Genomic DNA, 12360 nt, shown 5'->3' with positions numbered 1-12360 from the left:
TCACGTGGGTAAATATCTAGGGGTGGAATTGTTGGTTCATATGGCACCACTTTCCGGCATGGCTGTTCCATTTGGTATTTCCCTGGATGAGGGCTCTAGATGGTCCACATCCTCACTCACCAGTACTTGTTTTCAGGCTTTGTTGTTGTTTTTTAAATTTTAGCCATTCCAGTAGGTATGTAGTCGTTTCAAGTTACATTTCTTCCCTAAAGACTAATGATATTGAGGATCTTTTCATGTGCTCTTCTGCCGTCCTTATATCTGCTTTTTCACTTTTGGTCCCTTCCTTATAGAATGTAGTTGGTATTTCACTGTGGACAAAGAAACACACTTTGAGGTTCTTCAGCCTTTGTTTTCACATTTCTCATTCATTTATCATGGTAGAGTAATAAAAATCATTTGATGATGATGATCTCAAGTGAAGTTATTATGAAGACATATGTTGCTTAGTAAAACTGAAAACACATATAGTAACTATGCTTTAAAGTACAAGGGGTTAGGACTTCCCTGGTGGTGCAGTGGTTGAGAGTCCGCCTGCCGATGCAGGGGACACAGGTTCGTGCCCCGGTCCGGGAAGATCCCACATGCCGCGGTGCGGCTGGGCCCGTGAGCCATGGCCGCTGAGCCTGCGCGTCCAGAGCCTGGGCTCCACAACGGGAGAGGCCACAACAGTGAGAGGCCCACATACCGCAAAAAAAAAAAAAAAGAAAAAAAAAAGTACAAGGGGTTAGAGAAAATACATGTAACCAGAAATTCGTACGTTAAAATGTGTAATATTTGGGTAAGAAAGATAAGGATAAGAAAGAAAAACCATCTGCAGTGATGGTCTCACTTTTCAAATAAGGAAACTCTGACGTGATTTATTTGGCCATTCAGAGGTCACACTGCAAGTTGTTTTCAAAATTAATATGTGACCAAGATCTTCTAGCTCCTGAACACTTTGCTTGAGGGCCTATTCATATTTAGTTTTATTCAGTCATGCAAAATTACATTATTTCAAGTTAAAACATGATATACTCTATTAGTGGAACTTTGGCTTCTGTGGGAAACTGAGCAGCCAATAAATATTCATGTAATCTTCTGGATAACATATTGAAAAGGACAGCTGGCTCAGGAGGAATCATTTGCCTGGGTTAGTATCTGATTCTGTTTACATTAAGAAAATATTGCAAGAAGTTATTATCTACCCGAGGGCTTAGGGGAATACAATGAAAAAGCTGATATTGCACCTGATGGCTTTTGACATTTACCTATTGTAACAAGGAAACTGTGTGAAGATAGCCAAGTGACTTTTTACAAACACAATTCAGAAGCTATAAAAGGGAAAAAGGAGGTGGCAGAGGTAGAATACACTGCATCCGTAAAAATGAGAAACATGACTTGTCAGAAACACCTGCTTGTAACTATCAACCATTTCTACTGGGCCTGCTGAGAAATTACTGAAAGCCAAGTACATTGATGGGTGTGAAGTCTCAAAGGCAGTCGAGAGATATAGAGGAAAGAAAGTGTGGTTTCATTGAACATTTTTAACCAAATACCTGGGCTTGATGAAATGTAATTTTATGACATTTTCTGAACCCTTGAAAGAAATCAGTTGTTCTGCAAGAGGGAGGAGATATGAGGATATATGTATATGTATATGTGTAGCTGATTCACTTTGTTATACAGCAGAAACTAACACACCATTGTAAATCAATTATACGCCAATAAAGATGTTAAAAAAACAAAAAGAAATCAGTTGTCTTTTATATTTTATCTGTCAGGGCTACAGGAGATCACAGGACTTTTAAAGTTTGGGTACTTAAATTATTGACAATATTTTTTTCCCAAACAGATTCCAAATCTCTAAACTGGTATACCAAAATATTGATTGCAACAACTGACTTAAATTTACAAAAGATATTTTCAATTTCTAATTAGTGATCTCGTTAACCATGTGTTATCTCTTCCCATTTCTTAGAAACCAATAAAATGGTAGTAAATGAAGAAGAAAGGAATGAGTGGGGAAGCTATTTTAAAGACAAAAAAGTGGCAACTCATTTTGTAGGGCAAAGGAAGCCAAAAAGAGAAATGGATAGCCCAGATCTGCTCATTTTTTTTTTAGAAACTCACAGCAGCTCAGAACTTTAAAAACCTGGGGGAGAATGGGACACAACAACCATGACCACCAGACATGAAATTTGTCTTTTTAAAACAGAAAAACAAGCAAACAATAATGAAAGAATACTAGAAGAAATGGAACAAAAGAAAGCTTCAAAGATTGCTCACTTACATGCTGTCAACTGCAAAGTGGCACTTTCCGTTGGCACTTGCCATCCACCTCTACAAGGATTAAATCATGCGCTGCTACAGCTGCTGACTCTCAACACCCCCTGAAAGGAGTTCAGGTGGGGAGCAGAGATGAGGCACTCTGTGCTCTGGGAAAAACTGGCAGAACAGGTCTTCAGATAGTTAGATATTTTCAGGAAAATATAGTATGAGCCCAATTCTTGCATCTGCTCATATGTAGAGAAGCACTAAAATCCTTCACGGTGACGTCTGCTCCTCGTGACTAGCAGTAACCTGCACAAGACGAGCAGAAACCTTCAGTAAAAAATATGTGTTTGATTGCATGTATTCCCCCTTCACCAAAATCACATATATACTGACCTTCCCCCCTGCCTCTTTGACGCAGTTTCTCAGAGCTATCTTGGGTGCTGTCTCCTGGGCTGTAGTCCTCGTTTTGCCCCAAATAAAACTTGCAACTCTCACGTTGTGCATTCCTTTTAAGTGGAGAATACATAGAGAGATAGAGGATATTACCATCATAAACATAGAATGCTATAAAAAATATGATTAAAGAAAGAATTCTTAGAAATTGAAAATATCTTGACTAAAATTTAAAATTCAACAGAAGGATTGAAAGGTAGAGTAAAGGAAATCTCACATGAAGTAGGACAAAAAGAAACAAAGTTTGAGAGACGTGATAAGAAAATTAACAGATCAATCCAGGAAGCCAATATCTAACTAATAAGAGTTTCAGAAAGAGGGGGCAGAGTTTCAGAAAGAGACGGCAAAGATATAGTGTAATAAAAGTTCCCCAGACCAAAACTAAAAGAAATGTCTCCATACTGAAAAGAACCACACCAAAATCCATCATTGCAAAACTTTAGAACACACACAAAAAAACTTTAGAACACAAGAAAGGAAACGGAAAAATAAATATATACAAGGAAAAAGAATCCCGAGGAGTTCAGACCTCTCAGTAGCAACACTGGATGCTAGAAGACAATAGAACAATGCCAGCAAATTTCTGAGGAAAAATGATTTTTTCAATCTCGAACTTCATACAATCTAGAATTCTAAGCTAGAATTCTATCAAATGAAGAAGGAAAAGTGATTTTTTAAACATTAAATACTGAACATTTACTTTCTCCCATGCATGGTTTCTTAGGAAGATACTGTAGGATGTGCTTTAGAAAAATGAAAGAGTGAATCAAAAAAAGCCTCTGGGTTTACAGACTGTGCATTCCACCTCGGAGAACAATAGGAATTCCCCGGAATAACACTAAGAGCGGACTTGAGGGCAGCCGACCCGCCTCTGGGAGGGAGGTCTCCAGAAGGCTCAATTATGTAGATGACTTGAGCAGCTTTGGGGGATAAAATTAAGAATATAGAGAGAGCATATTGTAGAAGGGGGGGGGGGCAGGGGAATGATACAATCAGACACAGTGATTCAGGGTGGGAAGGAAGGAAAGAAATGAATCACAAAACACTACAGTGAATGATATTTACATGGTAAAACTGTAAACAATGATAACTGGTTTAACTAAAAATAGTGATAAAACATCCCAAATAAGGAGAGGAGGTGGGGTGCAGGGTGAGAGTGCTAAATCCTCTATCATAATAGGAAGTTAGTGTTTACTGACTCAAGTTGACAAATTGAGAAATAGCCATATAATATAATTTGACATGTGAAGAAGAAAGTAGAAAGGAGGTGGATTAGGGCAGGAGGCTAAGGGTTTTCATTATAAGCATTTAGGTTGTCTTTTATTTTTTTAATTTGTGTGTATATTCCCTCAATTGAATTGTTTTAATTATGAGATTTCCAATCATTAGAAGATAGTACTATTATTCTGTTTACTTTGCCCCTTTTTACATCATGACATGAATTTTAAAATTTGTATACAATTCTCATTTTGTACAAAAATCCAGTATTTTCTAGCAATAATATGATAAGCCCTCTGTAATGAATTATAAATAAAAAGAACCTCTTAGTCAGGAACTAAATTTGTCATTATAAAATTGAGCAACTAACCCTTTGAAAGTTAGATTTGCATGTTTGGAATGGATGTATAGTACCACATCTCATCCCTGTGACTGTGTTTAAAAAGGAGCAAAACCACTTTTTTTTCTGTTGTGCAGAGAAGAAACCTTCATCTTTTTTTAATATCAGTAACTCTCTAAATTGTTTTTCCATTGTTACTGAGTCATCTTGCTGTTTGGTTGTTTGTAAGCAAAACTTACTAAAAGCCATACAGTTTTACTCACTAAAATTATTCAAGTTGAGTGACACAGAATTTCACCTTCTACTCCATGACTGGAAAATCATGGGTTGCTGATTTAACTAAGTGATGGAAATATATATCCTTTCCAGGGTCTTTGGAGGGAAATACAAAAAGTGTTGACTAGAGTTGATATTTGACTTAGAGGGACAGATTTTCTATAGGAACTTTCAGACCAAAACAGTATGTCCCAGCTACCTAGAAATTAGCAAGGTAAAAGGTAACTTCTTAGGATATACAATAAAATGAGATGTATCTCTACAGAAGATAAAGACTTAAATATCTAGAAATGGAGCTGCTCTTCCATTCTCTTCCTCTCCAGCTCGACATACCCACATGCGTACCCTTCTGGCGCCTATAGATTTGAGGAGAATGGCTATTCTGCAGTTTCATTAGTTCCTGCAACTCTCATGTCTAGACATTTTGTCAGATTATGAGGGAAGTAAATCATAAGCAAAGAATACACAAACTCCTTGAAATGTGGTAGCATACATTAAAATCTATTTAAAGAAAGATGAAGAAGGATATTTGCTTTGTAGATGCTCAGTAACGATCGACTTATAAGAATATTTTCACAACGCAATAAGAGAATTAAGGTAATTTTTAGGCCTCTTGAATCAACATGTGAAGAATCAAGGATCTTTAAGAATAGAAATAGCAGAAATTATTTGGACTACCTTACTTCTAGTCATGTGCATGGGAATGAGAATGAGAAATGCAACCACCCCTGGAGAAAGAAATTGTTTTTGCTCCTTCCTCCATGACCCTTTGTGATAATTTTTCTTGGTAACTCTACCATATTCTCCTTTACGTCTTCCATTGCAGTAAAAGCAATGGAGTGATATGAAGAGGAAATATATTATGGATATAGCCACATAGGATCAATTATATAACTTTCAGGGCCCAGTGGAAAATGAAAACGTGACGTTCTTATTCAAAAATTGTTAAGAAGATCAGGATGGTGACAGCACACCATTAACCCAACACGAGACCCTTTTGAGTGCAGAGACCTGTGTGGTCGCACAGGTCACACACACATGAAACTGGCCCTGTGTCTACAAGTCCACCAAATCTTTCCAAACAAAGAAACCATGCCAAGCCAACCTCGTGTTCCAGGATAGGATAGTCAAGTCGTAGCTAATTACAGTTCCTAATGCAATGAGATTTCTTTCGATTACCAATTCACTTTCAGCAAAATAGTAGCATGCGAAGTAAGATACGGCTGATGAGTGTCTCTCTCTCTCCAACTGTGTAGTTAATAACTTTTTAGATGGTGCTTTGTGCCCTGGGAAACATGAGTTCTACTGGCCTCCCAAATTGCCAGTGGTGAGGCTCTCTTTCCATTCTCCCATGTGACCATCTGCTTGTTACCAACGGCAGGAACTAAACTGTTCAACCACAAGAGAATGACTCATGGGTGCTGAAGGGGGGAAAGTGCACTTTTGGAATCTGCAGTCCTTAAAACACCAGCTGCTCGGTTTGGGATTACAACTCATTTGGCTATGAAATTCAGGGAAGACGTTTTCGTTTTTGGAAATCTGAATTTTACAGACTTCTAGAGGAAAACAAGGCATGGAGTCTGCTTTTTCTTAATTTTACCACCATTTTTTTAAAACACCAAATACATGTTTTTCCTACATCTTCACCCCGTGACGACCAAGAAAATCTCTTTCAAAGGACACTGTGTCACACTCCAGGAAGGGACACCATCTAGCTAAATGTCACCATAGAACACTCTCATTCGGGACTTCTAGGAATGAAAGAGATGGAAAATAAGCAAGATTAATACTAGACTCGCAGACTTCCCTGGTGGCGCAGTGGTTAAGAGTCCGCCTGCCAATGCAGGGGACACGGGTTCGAGCCCTGGTCCGGGAAGATCCCACATGCAGCGGAGCAACTAAGCCTTTGCACCACAACTACTGAGCCTGCGCTCTGGAACCCGCGAGCCACAACTGCTGGGCCCACGCACCTAGAGCCCGTGCTCCGCAACAAGAGAGGCCACCACAGCGAGAAGCCTGCGCACTGCAACAAAGAGTAGCCCCCGCTCACCACAGCTAGAGAAAGCCTGTGCGCAGCAACGAAGAACCAACGCAGCCAAAAATAAATAAATAAATAAACAAATAAATTTGTTTAAAAAATACTAGACTCGGGTTTCTGAAGGCAAAAAAAAAAAAAAAATCAGGATTCATCATCATTTATTAGACAGAAACACCCTGTGAGAATTACTCTTCTGTTTTTCTTATATATAGAGAGGAGCTGGGCAAAGGCCTCACATCTGGGATCTCAGATAGGGAAGCATAATGATGGGTTGTAGGAACGCCGTCTACAAAGCATCCTCTCCATGCATCCTCCTCCGTGGATTTGATAGCACCCCCTTTACCACCGTGAGTTTTTCACTAAGGGAGCTGCGAATTAGCCTAGGGGCACTATGCTCTCTCTTCCCCAGAGTGATCTTCCTTTTTCTTACCACTCTCTGAGTCCACACCGGGACTCAATAGCTCACCCTACCTTTCTACTCTTATTGTATGTTACCTCTACCACAGATTTGCCGTTTGTGTTTTAGTTTAAATATTTTGTATGATTATCCCTCATCTCCGCAACTGGACTGGGAGTTTCTTGAGGGCAAATACCATGTATTTATTTTATTATTGTCTTCCCCACTGCACCTAGCATTGTGTCTGTTACTCAGAAGATGCTATGCAGCAATGTGTTGTTGATAGAATAATTGATTCTCCTGCCCCAACCCACAGTTTTAAAACTAGGCAGTAAATAATCTTCACAGAGTATTTTAAGAAAACCAACTGGAATCATCCAATTAAAAACTTTTTTTTCTTTTCATGCCAGGTCATAGCTTCTAAACCCAAACTAACTTCTCTTGCCTCTTTAAGCTAATGACTTGTTGTTTAACCTTCACAAATTAATGGAATTGTGAGCTAACGACAGTTTATGCTACCGTTTGCCTTTGAAGTGTTTATTTTTGTCATGTTCACTTCAGAAACTTCTCGCTTGTTAGTTTGACGTGATTGATGCAGAATTCACTTTCCCCATCTAATGCTTTCCTCCATATACAGCTCCACTTTGTGGAATCTGTTAACAAGGAGATAATTAAATGTAAATATGAGTCTCAGGCTCTTCCGTCTCTGAAGTGGAATACCTATAAGACAACAAGGAAATACGGGGGGAAGGTGGGAGGGAGATCCACTACTCCCTTCCCCCAGGGTGGTGCAGCTAATAATCTCACGAATAACCCACCACCAAAAACTTCAGGAGGAAAACACGAAAGAAAAAAAAAAAAACCCTCCCACCTTCTTTATGGGAACTGACCCAAGATAGAACACAAGAGCTCATTGGTTGACCAATGGCTGAAGGAACCTGGATAGACCATAAATGGTCCCAGAGGAGAAACCAACAGCCAAAAGGGAGGATCGTTGCTTCCTGTAGTGGTTGTGGCTAAAGACCCAGAGAATCCAGGCCTTTAGAACTAACTTAGAGAGCATGTGGTCCAACTGAGTATGTCTGGATATTCCTACTAAAACAAGTGTTCTGTGTTGGGCAGTGCCAAAAGAGTCAATTTATCTACAGGAAAATATACAACATATTGCAGTGTAAGTGCACAGTAGTGTTTTACCCAGAAATGAATAAAGAAAAAAAAAAAAAAGACGGGTTTCTTTTTCCAGAACTTATGTGATTTGCAACTAAAGGGAAATTTCTAACTGGTAATACATTGTCTCCTTCCCAAATGTCAATATGTCCGAAGCCGCATGACACTGCAACTTTTCCCAAATATCTGCGTATCCTAAGCACACTGTGTCAAGAAGCCTTACCCAGAGACTTGATTTATGTTGCTGCCCGACAGACGATGTCTGGAAGGCATGCTGTCTACATGGACTGTGCTCCGGCATTACCTTAGTCATCAATTCTAAGAGCATTAATGAGTACCATTCATCCCAATAATAGAAACCAAGGTCAGGGCCTCCTCCATGCTCTGTAATTCCATTAGCAATGCACAGAAAGCACTTAGGTCATAAGCTCTGTAGACCTCAGGATTGAGCAAACGGAGCTGCGTCTTGTTTTCGGAGAGAAACTTCTCTGAGCACACCCCTTGTCAATGATTTGTTGTACAGCAGCATTTGATGTACTTACACAGGTAGGGGAAATGCTGGTAAAGGAAGGTGAGGCTGTCTTCAGCTGCCAAGAGTTTCAAATACTGTTTTTATTAAAGTAAATGCCAATAGAAAACAATTTGAATAAAACCATTTGAAGCACTTCAATGACTGGATGTACATTTCTACATCGTGTGCTCATTCAGATATTACGTAAGCCACTCCATCGTTCCATGGGTCTGCCATAGAATTTATTTTAGTTCTCGTTCTTTTATCTTGGATTTTATTGATTTATTTTCGTTTTTATGCGACGTACCCTAATAAAGTGAAAACGGCCTTGAAACTAAGCGTTATCACTATATGCAAATAATTCTATTTAGAATGAAACTTTCATCTTGAAATCTCAAGCAGCATGCTTCCTAAGCTAAGTCTCATCAGTCAGTCCTTCACTCCTCATAATTCAAATTGCTTTCAACCTGCCACATATTACAAAAAGAAGGAAGTAACCCCGAGATTTGAAGCCACAGGTGTGGGTTTGAATCCTGGCTTTGACACTTTTTTTTCTCAATGGTTAAATAAACATGATTATTAAATTTTTACAGCTATTTCACATTGTAGCTGTAAGGAGTTAAAATAAGTTCCTAATACAGTCCCTGGATACTAACAAGTAATAGCTTAGTGTGTGTGTGTGTGTGTGTGTGTGTGTGTGTGTGTGTGTGTGTGTGTGTGTGTGTGTGTGTGTGTCTCTCTCTGTCTGTGTGTGTACGAAATCTTGTTTGGAAACGTTTGGAGTTTCATGCCCAGTAAATTATAAATGATACACAGTAATGGAGGGGAGCAGAGCCATGAATAATTCAAAACAGCAAATCATCCATATATCATTTGCATGTGTTTTGAAATGTATTTTTAAATTTCATTTCAAATGTGAGTGTTTCTAATACCCAAAGAAATTACTTCAAAGGAACGACACTACGATGTGAAGTCCTCGCTAAATGGCATGAGGAGCTGTCCAGTTTCCCTGTTCTCTCCTCTCCACCCTCTTCTCCCCTCCCCTTCTCCTCATGCCTTGCCTGTCAAAAGGCAGCAGCCACAAAGAAACCACTTCAAGCAAAGCTCCTGCCTTTCACTCTCCCCTGAATCAGGGCCACTGGTGAAGCATTTACGATTCCCTCCTTAGAGGCAGCCTGCACTCACCAAATGAAAGCCCTGGGCATTCAGGGAGCACTTGAGTGGAGGGAGGAGATGGTGAGGGCGAGAGAGGCAGCATGGGGCTCTGCTTAAGCGCAAAGGCCGTGGAATCTGACAGTCTGGGATTCTAAACCCTGGTCAGCCTATGTGACCTTGGGCAAATTGCAGACTGTTTCATGCCTCAGTTTCCTCCACCGTAAACATGCAGTGATAATGCTATCAGGTATCTCATGTGGTTTGTTAAAGATCAAATTGTATTTATTTTAATGTAGTTATAATAGTGTGTGTGTGTGTATAAGGCTCAATGTGGTTAATGCGTCATATACGGAAGAGATCTGTATTATGCTGATTTCCCTTTGGATAATAAACTCTTACTTATAAGTTGATGTTTTCCTACAGGGACCTGCAACACCTTTTTTGTGAAACCTGAGAGAAGCAAACAGGATTCTTGACATCATCTAGTGTCTGCATTTTCCACAAAACATATCTCTCTTTCCCAAATGAAGCTGTTTTAGCTGTTACAGGTTTACCCCATGCAGACAGAATTCGAGCCGGTGCCTACGTACAAACACACACACATCAACCGTGATATCGGAAACACTTAAAAATAATCGTAATAAAAAGAATGAATGAAAAGTTAATACTTAGCAATTCTTAATGCCAAGCACTGTTCTAGTCATTTTATGTATGATAACTCATTTACTCCTCAGAACCATCCTGTGAGGGCAACTATATTATTATCCCAATTTTACTGTTGAAATACAGAAACTCAGAGAGATCATGTAGTTGTTCAAAGGTCGGGATAGGTAACAATATACGCATTATGACCCAGGAGATCATATCATTTATTGACTGTTCCAGGACACTCTTGAACATGAAAGGGGGCAAAAACAGCAACAAAAGTTCACTCTAATTACGGGTGAAGGCCAAACAGCTTGCAACACCCATATCATGTTATGCAGTTAGTAAATGAATGAGTTCTTATTACATTTCTACTTGAGCAATATATTGTCCTAAGACTGTCGAAGGATCATTAGTATGCTGTAAGTGAGGTGTTCTTAATTAAAGCCATCCATGCTTGTGGTAAATAAAACTGTGTTTGAGCTTGCAACATGATTAGCTTCACTTCAGAGATGCAGGCTCAGCCGGTATTTTTATATGCTACCTGTAACCTTTCACAACAGAAATATGATCAAGGTATTGGTTCATTAACTCTCTGATTGTCCTTCCTTACCATGGCCATTAGCTGATGTTCTGCCTTTCACTGTAACACATACACAAGATTGAGAGTTTAAGGGACAGACATCCCTGGAGCATAATGAACGGTGGAGTGCGTCTTTGCCTCTTTATGCAGATGAAATCAGTCCCTGACTTCCACAGGGAGAGCAACAAGTCATTGACAGGCAATTTCCCCACTGGGGCTCCTGTCGTGGAGGAAAAATGGAAAGGAAACAGCTTTCTATATGGTCAGCTTCTTGAGGGCACTTATAGGGACACTGTGCACTATTGATGTCCAACCCCAGGAACAGATAACCTGGTAGGAACTCAAACAATGACACTGAATACGAGTCAACCTGCTAGAAAATCTATATCCCCAAGAACCTGGCTCTCCCCACATATATAAATGAATAATGAAAAAGAAAATGAATTTTCATTGTTTTAAAGAGACATATACCATATTTCATCAATTGTAACACATTTTTCATATTTTAATATTTCAGAAATTGGCATGTTACGTCAGAGTGTCATTGTTTAATTGCCAGAGTTGTTTTTTTTTCTATTTTTCTTTCTTCTTGTCCATAAAAGAAAGGTATGTCTTAGCATCAATGACATCTTAGATTTGATGAAATATATTATCTACCAGATATTAGCAAGATCTCAGCACCGCTTGCATTGAATCAGAAAGAAGAGGTAATAGTTGAAAACTGCATCAGCCTTTAAACTACAGCTTAGTAGATAAGTAGGAAGTTGGTCATAACTTCTTCACCAGCTGGGTAATTCCCATATAAGTATTTTTCTCCCTTTCTTGTTTTCTCCTCTCAGTAAAACAGAAAAGGGTAGATGTTAGGTTCCCAGCATTTATTATATTTTTCTGAACTGTATTGTTGTCCCCAGAGTATGAGCTCTTTGGGCACAGTGTTCGACGTCTGTGGTTCTCAATTTTTTGCATGTATTAGAATCTCTTGAGGAGCTTCTTGAAAATCCATTGTCCTCCCCTCCTACATGAACATTCTGATTTGCAAGGTCTAGGATAAGACCCAAAGAGCTGTATTTTTAATCCTAGGGTGATTATGATGGTCCATGTGTTTGGAATTAGCCCGTCACTGCGAAGGACTTGAATTTAGAGACTCCGGGGTCAGTAGTATGCACAGAGCTGTACTTGATAGGGATGATTGTAATCTCAAGAGGCAAATACACTGACAAAAGGAAGAATTCTGATATTGCATTGTTTCGTATGCGGCTGATACTCAAAGGTAAAACATGTACTGGTCATGCCCCTAATACCTGTTTCTGTTGGGGATGTT

At 39.3% G+C, this 12360-nt stretch overlaps 1 protein-coding gene across 2 annotated transcripts in view; it reads left to right on the top strand.

Annotated features, from left to right (window-relative positions):
• MAGI2 (membrane associated guanylate kinase, WW and PDZ domain containing 2) overlaps nt 1-12360 on the top strand; it is a 1338731-nt gene that overhangs the window by 1216524 nt on the left and 109847 nt on the right. The gene's annotated exons all lie outside the window — the stretch shown is intronic.

This window comes from Delphinus delphis, chromosome 9 (genome assembly GCF_949987515.2).
Source record: "Delphinus delphis chromosome 9, mDelDel1.2, whole genome shotgun sequence".
Taxonomy (NCBI): domain Eukaryota; kingdom Metazoa; phylum Chordata; class Mammalia; order Artiodactyla; family Delphinidae; genus Delphinus; species Delphinus delphis.
Note: the sequence above shows the minus strand (reverse complement) of the source record. Positions and strands in the feature narration are given on the sequence as shown.